Genomic DNA, 13,328 nt, shown 5'->3' with positions numbered 1-13,328 from the left:
ACTTAACACAATTTACACAAACATCCATCATAGTGAATCTCCTCCTCACTGTGATGGAAGGCAAAGTCTCCCGAACACTCCAAAGATGTTCCGGTTTATGGGTTAATTGACTTCTGTAAATTGTGTGGCGATGCCGGCTCGAAGGGCCAAATGTGTGTTGGATCGAACTGGACATAATTGCCATAGAGGGAGTGCAGAGACGGTTCACCAGACTGATTCCTGGGATGTCAGGACTGTCTTATGAAGAAAGACTGGATAGACTTGGTTTATACTCTCTAGAATTTAGGAGATTGAGAGGGGATCTTATAGAAACTTACAAAATTCTTAAGGGGTTGGACAGGCTAGATGCAGGAAGATTGTTCCCGATGTTGGGGAAGTCCAGGACAAGGGGTCACAGCTTAAGGATAAGGGGGAAATCCTTTAAAACCGAGATGAGAAGAACTTTTTTCACACACAGAGTGGTGAATCTCTGGAACTCTCTGCCACAGAGGGTAGTGGAGGCCACAGTTCATTGGCTATATTTAAGAGGGAGTTAGATGTGGCCCTTGTGGCTAAGGGGATCAGGGGGTATGGAGAGAAGGCAGGTACGGGATACTGAGTTGGATGATCAGCCATGATCATATTGAATGGCGAATGGTGCAGGCTCGAAGGGCTGAATGGCCTCTACTCCTGCACCTAATTTCTATGTTTCTATGTTTAACTGTCGGCTCGGACTCGGTGGGCCAAAGGGCCTGTTTCCACGCTGTATCTCTAAACTAAACCTTCAAAGGCATCACTTTCCACCAGCTGGACATCGTCAGTCAGTGGGTATTGTGAATATATTAGTGTTTGGCTGGGAATCTCCACTGAAATTCCATCCCATGGCAACAACCTTGCAGGGCCACCTAAACAACAAGCCCTTTCATACTTCCCATCCTGCTCCGCAGGTTCTTCAGAGGAATAGAAGCTGTTTTGTGCACTTTGCAACCACAGTGCTTTTTAAACTTGCCCTGTGGGCAGAATTGCTAACCAGATGATCAGACTGAGAATGGAGATAACAGCACGTCAAGTATAATCAGGAGCATCATTCACAAAACTCTACACGGTTTGCCAGCTGTTAACATTTGCGGCTGTCTTGCAAAGAAACGGCAACCTCTTTTTAAACAAAAGGGGAAAGACGTTTGAACAAATAAAATTAATATTGCGTGCTGATGTTTTGCTTCCATCCTTCCTGTTTATCCCAGCGTTACATCACGTGCGACTTTGGAACAAAAGAGATCTCGGCAGCAGGAGGAACAACAAGGGCGCAGCTGGACTGTCAGCCATTGGAGTGGGAAAGGGAATGGAAATGTGAGTGTTTCGGGCTAAACTGATGATCAAAACACTGGGAAATTCTACAAATTCAACCTTACAGATTTCTGGTAGAAGAATGAATCCATCTTTTCTCTGTCAGATAACAAATTGGCAGCTAACCGTCACTCTCCACAGAAGGTAGACAAAAATGCTGGAGAAACTCAGCGGATGTGACAGCATCTATGGAGCGAAGGAAATAGGCAACGTTTCCGACCGAAACCCTTCTTCAGATTTCTCCAGAGATGCTGCCTGACCTGCTGAGTTACTCCAGCACTCTGTGAAACGTCACCTATCCATGTTCTCCACAGATGCTGCCTGACCCACTGAGTTACTCCAGCACTCTGTGAAACGTCACCTATCCCTGTTCTCCACAGATGCTGCCTGACCCACTGAGTTACTCCAGCACTCTGTGAAACGTCACCTATCCATGTTCTCCACAGATGCTGCCTGACCCGCTGAGTTACTCCAGCACTCTGTGAAACGTCACCTATCCATGTTCTCCACAGATGCTGCCTGACCCGCTGAGTTACTCCAGTACTCTGTGAAACGTCACCTATCCATGTTCTCCACAGATGCTGCCTGACCCGCTGAGTTACTCCAGCACTCTGTGAAACGTCACCTATCCATGTTCTCCACAGATGCTGCCTGCCCCCGCTGAGTTACTCCACCACTCTGTGAAACGTCACCTATCCATGTTCTCCACAGATGCTGCCTGGCCCGCTGAGTTACTCCAGCACTCTGTGTCTTTTGCTGGTGAACCGCCACCTGCAGTTCCTTGTGTCTCCACATAACTGCCAATGTTTGGTTTCAGAGCCAAGCACAAAGTGCTATGGGACTTTATTTGTCACATGTACAGAGGTACAGTGAAATTTATTCATTTGTGTATACAGTTCAGAGCTGGAGAAACTCAGCAGATCTTATTGAAACATATAGGATTATTAAGGGTAGACAAAAATGCTGGAGAAACTCAACGGGTGCAGCAGCATCTATGGAGCGAAGGAAATAGGCAACGTTTCGGGCCAAAATCCAAAGGAAATAGGCAACGTTTCGGGTCGAAACCCAAAGGGTTTCGGGCCGAAACGTTGCCTATTTCCTTCGCTCCATAGATGCTGCTGCACCCTCTGAGTTTCTCCAGCATTTTTGTCTACCTTCGATTTTCCAGCATCTGCAGTTCCTTCTTAAACACTAAGATTATTAAGGGTTTGGACACGCTAGAGGCAGGAAACATGTTCCCGATGTTGGGGGAGTCCAGAACCAGGGGCCACACCGTTTAAGAATAAGGGGTAAGCCATTTAGAATGGAGATGAGGAAAGACTTTTTCACATAGAGAGGAATTCAAATAAGATCAAATAGAACAAGTTGGCCTACTGCCTGATCCACTGAGTTACTCCAGCATTCTATGTTTTTTTGGATGGGCACATGAAAATGAATATGATGTAATGTGGTAGATGTTTATGTTAAAATATGTTTTCGTGAGTTCCGGTTGCTTTTTATTTGTATGACTGACTTCGCAAATGAAATTCCTCGTATGTTGCAAAACATACTTGGCTAATTAAGTATCATTTTGATTGTGATTAAAGAGAGAGTTAGATTTAGCTTTTAGGGCTAACGGAATCAAGGGATATGGGGAGAAAGCAGGAACAGAGTACTGATTTTGGATGAACATCCATGATCATATTGAATGGCGGTGCTAGTTTGAAGGGCTGAATGGCCTACTCCTGCACCTGTTTTCTATGTTTCTAATTTTTTATATAGATCACATGCAGGTTGAGAAAATTAGTTTAATGCCGAACATTGTGCCAAAGGGCCTCTGCTGTTCCGTGTAACTTGCTTCCTTCTTTTTCCCTGGATAAACACGCTACATGTTCGGTTATCAAATCAAAGATCCTAGTAGTACATGAAGCTGATTATTTTAGACCATTAACTCCACCAAGATCTGCTACATGATTAACTGGCGTGTGTGTAAAAATCGATAGGAACCTCATTGTTAACAAATTAAGAGAGATCCCATCAGGGAATGTAGGAGGGGGATGTGATTGGCATCTGGACATAGGTAAACACACATTTATTTTAGTTTAGTTTATTGTCACATGTACCGATGTTGCAGTGAAAAGGTTTTTGTTGTGTGCTAACCAGTCAGCGGAAAGACTGTACATGATTACAATCATGCTGCCTGTAGTGTACTGGTACAGGTTAAAAGGTTTAAAGAGCAGACCTGAGCTACTATCTACCTGACCCGAAACATCGCCAATTCCGTCTCCCCATAGATGCTGCCTCGCCCGCTGAGTTTCTCCAGCATTTTGTGTCTACCTTAAATTGCTGATTAAAATTGAATCTGAATCTGATCTGAATCTACCTACTATCTACCTCATTGGAGACCCTCGGGCTATCTTTGATCGGACTTGCACTAAATACATGTTATTCCCTTCATCATGTATCTGTACACTGTGGATGACTCGACAGCAAACATGTATTGCCTTTCAGCTGACTGGTTAGCATGCATCAGCTTTTCACTGTACATGTGACAATAAACTAAACTGAAACTCACCGACAAGAGACAAGAAGGGGTCTCGATTTAATGCCTGGTCTACCAGGCAGCACCTCTGACAATGCTTCACTCTTTGTTTAAGAAGGAACTGCAGATGCTGGAAAAATCAAAGGTGGGCAAAAATGCTGGAGAAACTCAGTGGGTGAGGCAGCATCTACGGAGCGAAGGAAATAGGTGACGTTTCGGGTCGAGACCCTTTTTTAGTGCTGCTCTGGAACGCATGCTTAGATTTTTACTGTTTGAGTGGCTTTAGAATCCACAAGCCTTGACTGATATACAGCTGAGTGTAATACTGATACTTCACCTAGGACCACAGACAGAAGACAGACACAAAATGCTGGAGTAATTCAGCAGGCCAGACAGCTTCTCTGGAGAAAAGGAATAGGTGATGTTTCGGGTCGAGACCCATCGTCGGACCTGAATCATCACCTGTTCCTTTTCTCCAGCGATGCTGCCTGACTCGCTGAGTCACTCCAGCTTTCTGCGTCTATCTTCGGTTTAAACCAGCACATGCAGTTCTGTCCTACACAACACAGACAGAAGACAGAGCACTTCTGTGGTGCACTGAACAGCACTAATGGAGCTATGGGCAGGACCATATTCCACAGATGATATATCAACCCAGGCTGAAACAAGGTCAGCAGATGAAGCCAAAGGGCCAATTCACCACAAGGTGAAAGGAAGGCAAGGACAGACGGGGAGACAGATGAAGAAATAAATAAATAAATACACCAAGGGTACTCACACGCTAAACCTTTGCTGTGTTTTTCAATCTCTCGTGAATGAGCAGAACTCGGCTCCAACAGAAACACTGCAAGGATAATTACATTGTCAGTATATAATTACATGCCCATTCACTCACAGACTCGTAACAACACCTGATTAAAAGGTGAGCGACTAGCAAGTCAGCACGAACTTACAGATAACTACCAGTCAAATGCTGCCGATTTACATGCCATCATTTGGCTAATTGTTTGGTGCTGCCCATTTTTACACGGCCCTCTTTATTATGTCACTTCCCCTTGCATGCAAGGAAGCTTTGCCCTTCCATATCTAAATGTAAAACATTTACATATGGAAGCTTCTCAGGATAAGTGCTTTGCAGAATTAGCGAGCATGGTTTATTGTAGTTGAAGACCAAGGTGTCTCTCTGCTCTCAGTCACAACCTGGTTGAGAGGGATATGGGCTAAACGCGGGCAGATGGGACGATTGGAGTTGAGGTACCTTGGTCGGCATGGACAAGATGTGCCGAAGGGCCTGTTTCTTTGCTGTATGACTATGACTATTTTGCATTGGTGTCTTGCTTTTGCAGATTGTATCTTTTCACTGTCTTGCCTTGGGGCTGTCCCACTTTCACGACATAATTCACGATATTTTTACTTGTGGACATTTTTCATCAGGCTAGAAAAACGCCCCGACCTACTTGATGTCACAAGTACCTACGACCAGCATCACGACCTACCTACAACTTACCTACGACTTCCTACGATCTCGTGACGACCATGCTGCGAGTATAAGTCAAGGGCAAACTCGGCAGAGGTTGTGAATTAGGTCGTGAAAGTGGGACAGGCCCCACCGTGAGCCTGTGATGCTGCTGCAAATTTTTAATTTAACCTGTACCTCACTCTCCGAGCTTGTAACAACCTTGACATTTACAGGCTAGAATTTCAACCTCATATGTTACTAGTTTCGAAGGTTTTCTCCAGACACACTGCAGGTTAAGAAAGATGAAATAGCTTCTTTGACTTTTGTGTTTCTGTTAACACTTTTAACAGGCCAACATTGAGAATAAACTTGTGTAACGCACTTGGGAATCCATGTGTGAAATAGTTATTACACAGCCCTTGAATGAGTTGACAGTATAGCTTCCGAAGATAGACACAAAATGGTGGAGTAACTCAGTGAGTAATTCAAACTGAAGAAGAGTATCGACCTCAAACGTCACTCATTCCTTCTCTCCAGAGATGCTGCCTGTCCCGCTGAGTTACTCCAGCATTTTGTGTCTGTCATCGGTGTAAACCAGCATCTGCAGGTCCTTCCGACACAGTATAGCTTCCTAGCCAGGTGTTATACATTAGACTGGGCAAGTAGATGACAATCAGCACAAACAAACGGTTTAACAAAAGACTACAATATCATTATAGGTATTGCAAACTATTGCAAGTATTGTAACTCTGTGGAGAGGAATGGATAGGAGACATTATGTGCAAGTACTCTTCTCCAAAGCTTTTGGAGTCCGAAGAAGGGTCTCAATCCAAAACGTTGTCTGTCCGTTTCCCTCTACAGATGCTGCCTGACCCACCGAGTTACTCCACTACTTTGTGTTTTTGCTCAAGATTCCAACATCTGCAGTTTCTCGTGTCAACCTATGACACAACCTCCCTGGAAAACTGGGAAAATCTGCATTTGACCCATGCCTCCCAACATAATCAGTCTCGAGATGGGTCTTGATCCGAATCCTCACTATCCATGTTCTCCACAGATGCTGCCTGACCAGCTGAGTTACTCCAGCACTCTGTGAACCGTCACCTATCCATGTTCTCCACAGATGCTGCCTGACCCGCTGAGTTACTCCAGCACTCTGTGAAACGTCACCTATCCATGTTCTCCACAGATGCTGCCTGACCCGCTGAGTTACTCCAGCACTCTGTGAAACGTCACCTATCCATGTTCTCCATAGATGCTGCTGCACCCGCTGAGTTACTCCAGCACTCTGTGAAACGTCACCTATCCATGTTCTCCACAGGTGCTGCCTGACCCGCTGAGTTACTCCAGCACTCTGTGAAACGTCACCTATCCATGTTCTCCACAGGTGCTGCCTGACCCGCTGAGTTACTCCAGCACTCTGTGGCTGAAGAGGCTGGAGCTGTGTAGAAATTACAGGACAAAATGGTGACAATTTATGCGGGGTTTAAGATGCAACAAGGATGTACCCTCCAGTGGACGGGCCTGAACTAAACATCATAAACAGAAGACTGACATCGATAAATTGAGTAATGCATTCGGGAGAAAGTTGTTTACCAGAAAATGGCGAACATGTAATGACTACCATAGGGAGTGGCTGAGATAAACTGCATAAATACACATGATGTAAGTTAGATAAATACACTGATCCAGTGAGAATAACGCAGAAGGGAATCGAGTGTAGTTCATAAAGAAATGCAGTTAAACTATAATAGACAATAAGTGCAGGAGTAGGCCATTCGGCCTTTCCAACCAGCACCGCCATTCAATGTGATCATGGCTGATCATCCCCAATCAGTACCCCGTTCCTGCCTTCTCCCCATATCCCCTGACTCCACTATCTTTAAGAGCCCTATCTAGCTCTCTCTTGAAAGTATCCAGAGAACCGGCCTCCACCGCCCTCTTGAGGCAGAGAATTCCACAGACTCACCACTCTCTGTGAGAAAAAGTGTTTCCTGGTCTCCGTTCTAAATGGATTACTCCTTGTTCTTAAACTGTAGCCCCTGGTTCTGGAATTGAGGTTCTGATCACCTCTGATCCGCAAGGCTGGCACAGGGGGCTGTGTCTCTGATACCTGCCCTCTAATTCTTTTAAACCCCACATAACATGGGTGACTCGATAGTACAGCAGTAGAGTTGCTGCCTTACAGTACAAGAAACCCAGGTTTGATCCTGACTACGGGTGCTGTCTGTACGGAGTTTGCATGTTCTGCCTGTGTATAGGTTTTCTCCGGGTGCTCAGATTTCCTCCCACAGTTCAGAGACCTGCGGGATTGTAGGTTAATTGACTTCTGTAAATAGTCCCTAGCGTGTAGGAAAGTGCTAGTGTACCGGGTAATTGCTGGTCGGCGCGGACTCGGTGGATGTAAGGCCCTGTTTCCGCACTGTACCTCTAAAGTCTAAAGTAAACAAGAGGTTTTATGAGGAAAAAGGGCAGTGTTGTCGCAATTAGCAGGCCAGGCAGCATCTCTGGTGAACATGGGTGGGTGACGTTTCAGATTGGAACTCTTCTTCAGACTGACTATATCAGAATAGTTAACATTCAGTACATTATGTACACGCAAAGTGCATTGGCCCGATTGCTTCCATTAAAAACTTGACTGTTGATCAGTCTGAAGAAGGGTCCTGACCCAAAACGTCACCTGCCCGTGTTCTCCAGGGCTGCTGCCTGAACCGTTGAGTTACTCCATTAATTTGTGTCTTTCCTGCAGTAACTGAGCTTTCACATAAATTATGAAGTCCCAGGCTAGTGCCTACACATGATAGTTTATTAAAAAAGGCACAGAGTGCTGGAGTAACTCAGCGGGTCAGGCAGCATCTGTGGAGAACATGGATAGGTGACGTTTCACAGAGTGCTGGAGTAACTCAGCGGGTCAGGCAGCATCTGTGGAGAACATGGATAGGTGACGTTTCACAGAGTGCTGGAGTAACTCAGCGGGTCAGGCAGCATCTGTGGAGAACATGGATAGGTGACGTTTCACAGAGTGCTGGAGTAACTCAGCGGGTCAGGCAGCATCTGTGGAGAACATGGATAGATGACGTTTCACAGAGTGCTGGAGTAACTCAGCGGGTGCAGCAGCATCTATGGAGCTAAGGAAATAGGTAACGTTTCGGGCCGAAACCCTTCCGGGTTTCAGCCCGAAACGTTGCCTATTTCCAGAAGGGTTTCGGCCCAAAATGTTGCCTATTTCCTTAGCTCCATAGATGCTGCTGCACCATAACTCAGCGGGTCAGGCAGCATCTGTGGAGAACATGGATAGGTGACGTTTCACAAAGTGCTGGAGTAACTCAGCGGGTCAGGTAGCATCTGTGGAGAACATGGATAGTGACGTTTCACAGAGTGCTGGAGTAACTCAGCGGGTCAGGCAGCATCTGTGGAGAACATGGATAGGTGACGTTTCACAGAGTGCTGGAGTAACTCAGCAGGTCAGGCAGCATCTGTGGAGAACATGGGTGGGTGACCTTTCACACAGTGCTGGAGTAACTCAGCGGGTCAGGCAGCATTTGTGGAGAACATGGATAGGTGACGTTTCACAGAGTGCTGGAGTAACTCAGCGGGTCAGGCAGCATCTGTGGAGAACATGGATAGGTGACGTTTCACAGAGTGCTGGAGTAACTCAGCGGGTCAGGCAGCATCTGTGGAGAACATGGATAGGTGACGTTTCACAGAGTGCTGGAGTAACTCAGCGGGTCAGGTAGCATCTGTGGAGAACATGGATAGGTGACGTTTTGGGTCAGGACCCTTTTTCAGGCTTTTCTCTCAATCTGAAACATCACCTATCCATGTTCTCCAGTGTTCACTTGTTGCTGCTGAATTACTCCAGCATTGCGTGCCAAACTACCATGCATCAAGGTCATGTGATAGGAGCAGAATTAGGCCAGTCGGCCCATCCAGTCTACTCCACCATTCAATCATGGATGATCTATCTCATCCTCCCAACCCCATTCTCCTGCCTTCTCCCCATAATTCCTGACACCCGTACTAATCACAATCTATCTCTGCCGTGAAAATATCTACTGACTTGTGGCCTCCACAGATTCAGATTCAGATTCAGATTCAATTTTAATTGTCATTGTCAGTGTACAGTACAGAGACAACGAAATGCATTGGTGGCCTTCTGGTGACATTGGTGGCAAAGAATTCCACAGGTTCACCACCCTCTGACTAAAGAAATTTCTCCTCATCTCTTTCCTAAAGGAACGTCCTTTAATTCCGAGGCTATGACCTCTATTCCGAGTCAATAGACCTAGACCTCTAATCATTAATCAAATTGGGTTCTTCTCTTGAATGCATGCCAAAATACGTTTATTTATTTACGTTGCAAACCTTCCCGAATCGCACTGAGTTGTGAAATTTCACCCTGGGCCATTGTATAATGGGACTTCAAGAAAAGCATTGGCGTGCCAAAAACATGGAAATCATAAAATCATAAAATAATGATCTTACAACTGATAGAACATTTAGATACAAGGAGTAAATTTGTGTTACATTAGTGATTACATGACTCTGAGGCACAGAACTCAGAAAACAGGCAGAGAATTATTAAACAAGCAATCAGAATTTAAACGGCTTGCTTTATGAGCCTCCCTTGTCCAGACAAATAAACAGATACATTATTAAAAAATAATTTAGATGTCAGTAAAGGAAATATTGAAAATTAACTCTCAGGTTATCAGTGGCCATGAAATTCATAGAGAGATAAGTTCATAGGTTTCCTATTTCCATTGAACTCCCCCCCTCACCCCCATTTCCCCAATGCCACCCACCTCCCCAATTCCCCACAGTTCCCCCAATTGTCCCCCCCCCCCTATTCTATCCCATATCACAAAAAGTTGGAGTAACTCAGCGGGACAGACAGTGTCTGGAGAGAAGGAATGGGTGATGTTTTTGGGTCAAGACCCTTCTTCACTCTCATCTCCCCTCTCTGGTCTCTCTAACTCTAATCCCTCTCTCCTCCCCCCCCCCCTCCCCCCATCTCTCCCCGTCTATCTCCACCTCCCCTCCATCTTTCCTCCTCACCTCTCCTCCTCCTCCCTCTCCTCGCTCTCCCCCTCACTCCACTCTCACCGCCCCTCATCTCCATCTCGTTCCCTCACCCCCCCGTCCCTCCATCTCTCTCCCCTCCTCTCCCACTCGACCCCCTCCTCTCCCTCTCCCTCATTCCCTCCCTCTCCTCCTCATCCCACTCTCACCTCTCTATCCCTCCCCCATCGCTCCTCCTCTCTTTCCCCCTCCAATCTCTCCCTCCCCTCTCTCCCCCTCTCCATCCTCCTCTCCTCTCCCTCACCCCTCTCTCCTTCTTCTTTCCACTCCTCCCCTCCTCTCTCCCTCCCTCCATCCTCTCCCTCCCCGCCTCTCCCCATCTCTCCCTTTCCATCTGCCCCCCTCCCCTCCTCCACTCTCTCTCCATCCATCTTCTCCATCCCTCTCTCCCTCCTTCTCTCCCCTCCTCCTCTCTCCGTCCCTCTCCCTCTCTCCTTCACACTCCATCTCTCCCCTCCTCTCCCCCTCTTTCCATCTCTCCCTCTCTCCTTCCCTCTCTCCTTCCCTCTCCTCCCTCTCTCCTTCCCTCTCTCTCTCCCTCTCTCCTTCTCTTTCTCTCTCCATCTCCCTCCCTCTCTCCTTCTACCTCACACCTGCCTCTCTCCCTCCCTCCTTCTCTCCTTCCCCCTCTCTCTCTCTCCTCTCCCTCACCCCTCTCTCCTTCTTCTTTCCACTCCTCCCCTCCTCTCTCACTCCCTCCATCCTCTCCCCACCTCTCCCCATCTCTCCCTTTCCATCTGCCCCCCTCCCCTCCTCCACTCTCTCTCCATCCATCTTCTCCTCCCTCCCTCCCTCCTTCCCTCTCTTCCCTCCTCTCTCCGTCCCTCTCCCTCTCTCTCCTTCACACTCCATCTCTCCCCTCCTCTCCCCCTCTTTCCATCCCTCCCTCCCTCCTTCCCCCTCTCTCCCTCCCTCCTTCCCTCCTTCCCTCCTTCTCTCCTTCGGTCCCTCCTTCCCTCTCTCCCTCGCTCCCTCCTTCCCTCTCTCCCTCTCTCTCTGCCTTTCCTCTCTCCCTCTCTCCCTCCCTCCCTCCTTCCCTCTCTCCCTCCCTCTCTCCCCCCTCTCTCTCTCCCCTCTCACTCTCCATCTCCCCTCTCTCTCTCCCCCTCTTTCCACTTCCCTCCCTCTCTCCTTCCCCTCCCCCCCTCTCTCCATCCCTCCCTCTCTCTCCCCTCTCTCTCCCCCTCTCCCTCCCCCCTCTCTCTCTCTCTCTTCCTCTCCCTCTCCCCCTCTCCCTCTCTCCCTCCCTCTCTCCCCCTCCCTCTCCTTCTCCTCCCCCTCTCTCTCTCCCTATTTCTCTCCCTCTCTCTCTCCCTCTCCCCCTCTCTCTCTCCCTCCTCTCTCCCTCCCTCTCCCTCACCCCCTCTCTCTCCCTCCCTCCTTCCCCCTCTCCATCCCTCCTTTTCCTCTCTCCCCCTCTCCTTTCCTCTCTCCTTCCCCCTCTCCTCCCTCCCTCCCTCCTCCTCCCCCTCTCTCCTCCCCTCTCTCCTCCCCTCGCTCCCTCCCCCTCTCTCTCCCTCTCTCTCCCCCTCCCTCCCTCTCTCCCTCCCCCCCTCTCTCACTCTCTCTCAGTCCCGGTCCCTCTCTCCCTCTCCTTCACGTCATAACCGGGCCGGGGCTGTGCGCGACGTCATTTCCGGGCTCCCTCTGCCCCCTCTCTCTCCCTCCCCCTCTCTCCTTCTCCTTTCCCCTCTTTCCATCCCTCTCTCCCTCCCCCTCTCCCCCCCTCTCTCCCTCCATCCTTCCCTCTCTCCCCCCTCACTCTCTCTCCTCCCTCCTTCCTTCTCTCTCCCTCCCCTCTCTCCTTCACACTCCCCTCTCTCCCCTCCTCTCCCCTCTCTCCCTCCCTCTCCCTCTCACCCCCTCCCTCCCCCTCTCCCTCCCTCCCTCTCTCCTTCTACTTTCCACTCCCTCCTTCTCTCTCTCTCCCCCTCCCTCCCTTCCTCCCTCCCTCCCTCCCCACCCCCCCCCCCACACTCACCTCTCCCTCACTCCCTCCCTCCGTCTCCAGGGCCGTTGCTATGGCGCCGCCCTCAGGGTGGACCCCGCCCCGCCCCCCCCCTGACGTCACGCGCCGGGCGGAGCCACGTGACGCCGCCCGCCGCCGCCCACGTGACAGGAGCGCGGTGACGTCACGGGGGGGTGCGCACTGTCCCGTGGCTCCAACCGCCGCCCACACAACACCAGGACCATCAACACCTGGACCATCAACACCTGGACCATCAACACCTGGACCATCACACATCTGGACCATCAACACCTGGACCATCAACACCTGGGCCTTCAACACCTGAAACATCAACACCTCGACCAACAACAACTGAGCCATCAGCACCTGAACCATCAACACCTGGACCATCAACACCTGGACCATCAACATCTGGACCATCAACACCTGCACCATCAACATCTGGACCATCAACACCTGGACCATCAACACCTGGACCATCAACACCTGGACCATCAACATCTGGACCATCAACACCTGGACCATCAACACCTGGACCATCAACACCTGGACCATCAACACCTGGACCATCAACTACAACAACACCTGGACCATCAACACCTGGACCATCAACACCTGGACCATCAACACCTGGACCATCAACACCTGGACCATCAACGACTGGACCATCAACAACCTGGACCATCAACACCTGGACCATCAACACCTGGACCATCAACACCTGGACCACCATCACACCTGGACCATCAACACCTGGACCATCATCACTTGACCACAACACCTGGACCATCAACCATCAACACCTGGACCATCAACACCTGGACCATCAACACCTGGACCATCAACACCTGGACCATCAACACCTGGACCATCAACATCAACACCTGGACCACCATCAATCAACACCTGGACCATCAACACCTGTGACCATCAACACCTGGACCATCAACACCTGGACCATCAACACCTGG

General features: G+C 49.0%; 1 protein-coding gene across 2 annotated transcripts in view; it reads right to left on the bottom strand.

The window, feature by feature from the left end:
- LOC129714103 (kinesin light chain 1-like) overlaps nt 1-12,435 on the bottom strand; it is a 49,549-nt gene extending 37,114 nt beyond the window's left edge. Inside the window, exons 1-2 of one of the 2 annotated variants that reach the window (XM_055663575.1) lie at nt 12,370-12,435; nt 4,626-4,691 (exon numbers count right to left, since the gene is read on the bottom strand). The gene's annotated coding sequence lies outside the window, so the exon portion shown is untranslated. Of the gene's footprint in view, nt 1-4,625; nt 4,692-12,369 lie in introns of those variants that run through there. The other variant, XM_055663578.1, reaches the window with a different exon arrangement.
- Between the last annotated feature and the right edge of the window lie 893 nt (nt 12,436-13,328).

Source organism: Leucoraja erinacea, chromosome 38 (genome assembly GCF_028641065.1).
Source record: "Leucoraja erinacea ecotype New England chromosome 38, Leri_hhj_1, whole genome shotgun sequence".
NCBI lineage: Eukaryota > Metazoa > Chordata > Chondrichthyes > Rajiformes > Rajidae > Leucoraja > Leucoraja erinaceus.
This window is presented reverse-complemented; position numbering and strand designations above follow the sequence as displayed.